Here is a 5,510-nt window from a genome sequence, read left to right as displayed (position 1 = left end):
GTGTTAACTAACTACCACATAACTTTTATCATTATCTTAGTTGGAAAGGGTCTCGTTAGATAATGTGTTTTGAAATGTCCATATGTAATTTGATCTTCATTTCATAATCGATCTTCGTTTTTATGCACATAAAACCATCCTTCATACACTGGTGGTCAAACACAACCTTGGACCACAAATTTCCTAAGAGATATCCAACTTTCCACGAAAATTAACCCACATGAGCTTTTTATTAATTGATTATACATGATATACTATGCATTTGGTCCAAACAACTCGATCCATAGATAAAGTCAATCCCATGAGCACGCTCTTTGAATGTGTTTCTAAAGATCTGAATAATGCTCATCAACCATCAAACACAAGCCATCAAACACAAGTCATTCATGGCATGATACACGCGGTTACTTGATCTTGGCTTCTTGCTTATCATAATATATACATGATTAAGTTTTGAATGATGGAGGATCACAAGCCCCCACTCACTAGATGCAGTGTATCCCAAACCAAAAACTTGTTCCTGATTTATCATACATGTTCTTGATTTTGTGCCATGAGGGACACATCCAATATTCAAACACATAGCATTCATCCTCATCAGGTATAACTCTAGAGCATGGCACCTAATCATGCATACCACTAATTGTCAAGTCTCATGATAATGTGCCAACACATTAAAAGTCTTGGTAATTTCCTAATACCCGCATACATAATACCCATGAAGTTTAGGTCGTAACATGGCATAACAGAGCGTCATGGATATGCGAAAATAAAACAACTAATATGACATAGCACAATAACAAAAATGATACTCTATCAAAACAAAGTGAATAATCATTATTAAAACATGAATTCACTTCCAAGATGGTGAGAACAAGCATAAATATATCTAAGATATTATAACAAACAACTACATAAGTATAGAAATCCAAAATGAAAAAACATAAAAGAATCTATTTTTACTAAGCTTAGCGTTCGACGCTAGGACTTGCTAGGGTCAATACTAGAACATGCCACATCAGACTTGTCCATTTAAGTGTGATCCTGTCAAAGTTTGGGTATTGTGAGATTCCCAATCTAGGTTGACATTACAAAAGATCAAAGTCGATGCTAGATCACTATAACACAAAAACTAAGAACGATCTTTCTCTAAGAGTCAAGGCTACTATAGGACAGGGTCGACGTTAGTTATGGAGATCTGTGATTTTTGATCTTTTTCGATACATACCTTGATCAAGACTAGGGGTGGCAAATTTTGACCCGACCCATCAACCCGACCCGACCCGACCCGTTTATAATGGGTATGGGTTGAGTTATATGGGTTGGGTCATAAATGGGTCAACCCGAATTTACCCATTTATTAGATGGGTAAATTCGGGTTGAGCCACTGACCCGTATAATGAAAGTACCGACCCGAATAACAACCTGCTTAAACCCGTGCGACAGAAATAAGCTCCAGATCCCATCACGAAGAAAAGCCCTAGATCCCACCACGAAGCTCAAGCGGCGAGCGGCGCCGGCCCTAGATCCCATCAGGAAGCTCGATCGGCGAGCGGCGGCGATCGGCTAACGGCGGCAAACGGCGAGCAGCGGCGATCGGAGTGAGGTGTCGACGACGAGTGACGGTGAACAAGCGGAGGCAAGCGGCGTTGTTTCTTCCCCATTTTGGTCTTCGTTCTAATTTAGACCCTTGTTTCCCAATAATTCACAGCGCGATCCTCTCTGTAAGTTTCCCCCTCTCTCTCTCGAAGCTCAAATGTAAATGTTCAAGTTTTGTAGCTCAAATGTTCTGTTTCCAGAGTTGATCATTGGCTTTCATGTAAATGAATTTGATCATAGACATCTATTCCTCTTACTAGGGTTTCATTCATGCTCATTTATTAGTGAAATCTGGCTAGAGTTCCATCTTTTGATGTACTCTTTATCACTGATAGTGATTTATTTTTTAAGTAGACTGTTTGAATATCGACAATCAGTATTGAGGATCTAACCTTAACCTATTACTCTGCCATGATTTTGATATGTTTAATTAATAAATTTTAATTACCTGAACATATAATTAGTTTTTCTTGACGCTGCATTTTAGGAAATAATCAGTTCCCCAACGGATAGCTGAATGAACATTTTGTAGCTCATTTGTAGCTTGTAATTCTTGGTTATAATGAAGAGCAGCCCATGCCAGAGTTGTGACTGTAAAAGTCATGGGCAAGCCATATTTTACATTGTCTGCTGCATCATAGTATCCTCCCACGAGGTCCACCTACACTTTCCATGAAAATTGTCAACATAAAAGAGAGAAAATTTAATATATGACTCCATTGGAAGTGGATAAAAGAGAGAAAATTTAATATATGTGTGTCTATTAATTACCAAGATGATATCGAAAAATTTAATATATGACTCCATTGGAAGTGGATAAAAGAGAGAAATTTTAATATATGTGTGTCTATTAATTACCAAGATGATATCGAAAAATTTAATATATGACTCCATTGGAAGTGGATAAAAGAGAGAAAATTGTTTGTAATGGAGAGAAAAGATTGAGAAAGGGAGATACTATATACATTGAGTTTGGTACTTAATTAGTTTGTTAGTTTTCTTTTTATGTCTATCTTTGCATTGTGCATAGCGGTACCTTGTAATCTTTTCTTTTGAGACCACACAAAATAAGTTTAAAGCGACAATATTAGTTGTAATTTGATCTGTTGTTATCCCTTTCATAATATTTCTAAATAAAAGAGCTTTTAATGGAATGTTAGTTTGACATTAACAAACTAAATTAACTAATTCTTACTGGCTGCTGTTTCTATATTTAACTATTGGGCATTGGTCAAGTTTTTGAAATACCTGTCCTATTTATATGTGTGTCTATTAATTACCATATCAAAAAGTAAACATAACAGTAGTTAATTTGAAAAATATTGGAGTGAGTACAATGTTCTACTTGCTATTGCGTGCATCTTGGATCCCCGATACAAAATGCAATTTGTAGAGTTTTGCTATCATGGGCTATATGGACACAATTCTACGGAGCTTAATAATGTGAAAGACAAGCTTTTCTCTCTCTTTAATGAGTACTCGAGCAATATGGATGGTAATAGAATGTGAAAGACAAACTTCCACATTGTAACGTAAATCATGCTCTTTAGATTGAGGAGAGCAACCAAACAGTGCATTATTCCGAACTCTTTAGTATCTTAAAATAAGTCTCTCTATTCACTAAGTTTAAAACAGCCTACAATATCTATCCAGTTTAAAACATGATGCTGATTTTTCAGTGAGCACATGTACAAAGTTTGTATATTTTGCAATATTCGGTTTCAACTTTAAGTTAAAATTTTGAATCAAACATTTTAATCTGTCTGTGTTTGTCACTCAAAAATTTGAATCAAATATACTCGCTGTAGTACTCTCCTACTTGTTTTGCATACTATTATCATTCAGCTTCCAACAAAGCTGATTAACAGCTATTGATATTGTACATTACATTGTCTCTTCTCTTGTCTGTACTTATAAGTATTTGTGCTCTCTGTTTATTGTCAGTTTCATTGGTGGTTACTATTAAGCCTTCAACATGTTATTATTATTAGTTAGCAACTTCAGATTTTCTTTAACGCATCGTTAATATATTTGTGATAATTGTTTAGGTAATTTTGTTATCATGTCTGCTTCGAGAATATGGCCCCTAATAAAAGTTGGATGCACAATATTGATAATCGTGCTACTTGTGAAGATTATGCTATTGGATAATAAAATTGGTACTCTTGAGATAGTTGAGTCACTCTTGAGATAGTACATTTCAAAGCATTCTTATGAAGAGTTCAGAATTAGTCACTCCATTTAGGTGCTTACCAGTGCCAAATATGCTTGTGAGCTGCGCTTTTATTAACAAATCCACCCTCTCGTTGCAGGACTTGCCACCGGAGCGAGCTTTTGCTGATTTTGTCCTCTGCAATCTGATTCTCCACCTTGTGATCATGAACTTATTCGAATAGAACTGTATTAATATAAGTTGGAAACTGCAGCAATATGTATTAGGTCTTATCAGTTTTTGGACATGTCCATTTATGGTACTCACATAATTGTTTACCTGGTTGAAGATTGTACTCTTGCCTCACAATTCTCAGGATGAATGATGTATTCAACTAAAACTCGAGATCAAAGTTCATATTTATTTTTGATGACTGATATTGCATGAGAAAAAAAAAATGCAAGCTAGGGGGTGACCTTCAGATGCATGAGAAATGGTGTCATTACTTAGAAGTTTGGAAAATTTGAACAGTTTAAGTTCATTGTTAGAAGTTTGATAAACGGGTCATTCGGGTTATATGGGTCGGGTCGGGTAACCCGTTTAATAAATGGGTAGGATCGTATTGACCCATTTATTAAACGGGTCGGGTCGGGTCATACTTATACGGGTCGGGTCAAATTTTATATGGGTCGGGTCGTGTCGGGTTGACCCGTTTGCCACCCCTAATCAAGACCCAACCAAATCAAAATCTACTTTCTATCTATGTTTTCTAGCATCAACGGGTATCTTTTAGAATAATTTTCACTTCAAATCATTGTTTATAACCTAATCTAGTATTGCTCAAGCTTAGGGAGCTCTTTCGTAAAAAATGATGAAAGCTCTCTCCAATCTCTCCTACAAGCATTCAAATAACAATCTACCATAATTTTAGAGCTATTTACATACTAGAACCCACAAAAATTCAATAAAAATTATGAGAATGCAATTTTACTATTTCTTACAACATTAGGTCCTCCCCTTTTGTAGAGATTGTGAAGAAACCTTACCTAAGGTTCTCCTTTCAATGAAAATCATATTGATTTTAAAAACGATTTAAGAAAATGAAGATTTTTAAAGATGAAAAGATAAACCTTGACAAGATCTACAAAACACATATTTTGGATTTTTGAAATAATAAAGTTTGGCAAGTGAAAGCACTTGCCTTGGTGATGAAGAACGTCTCTCTTTGGCCTCCAAAGCTTTCTAATCTTAGTCCAAAAGTTTGGAAGGAAAAATATAAAAAGAAATTGTCACGATCTCAGAGTGTGATGGAATCTAACGGTTCAAATCATTCAGGTTGTTCAATGGTTAAGATTTATTCGATGTGGGGTAGGGCCCTTACAGACTGATGATATTGATTATGACAACTAAACCGATTCAGTTGGTGAAAATTGAACTAAAATAAGTAGAGGTTATTCCTAACCCTATTTTTTCCCTGCTCCCCTATCTTGCGCCCCACCCTCCAAACCACCAACCAATAAATAAATAAAACCAAAAAAGAACTTCTAATTTAAGTTAGGATCAAACATATCTCTATAACTAAAGAGTTGCGTAGCACACCCTAAGTTTTATGAAATGTTTCTTTAGAACATTCATATATCAATCTAGTTCAATGTAATTTTTAGGGCTTTTTAAGATATTAGTCCCTTAAGGACCTATTCAGATAAAGGAAAATAGAGGAGAAGAGAAAGTAGGGGAACCTATTGAATCCGTTTGGAAA

The 5,510-nt window shown here is 35.5% G+C and overlaps 1 long non-coding RNA gene across 1 annotated transcript; it reads left to right on the top strand.

Annotated features, from left to right (window-relative positions):
• On the top strand, window positions 1,249-4,099 carry LOC109825585. Its single transcript, XR_002243034.1, has 2 exons — window positions 1,249-1,724; window positions 3,648-4,099. It is a non-coding gene; the product is annotated as an uncharacterized LOC109825585 (long non-coding RNA).

Source organism: Asparagus officinalis, chromosome 10, assembly GCF_001876935.1.
Source record: "Asparagus officinalis chromosome 10, Aspof.V1, whole genome shotgun sequence".
Classification (NCBI taxonomy): Eukaryota; Viridiplantae; Streptophyta; class Magnoliopsida; order Asparagales; family Asparagaceae; genus Asparagus; species Asparagus officinalis.
Note: the sequence above shows the minus strand (reverse complement) of the source record. Positions and strands in the feature narration are given on the sequence as shown.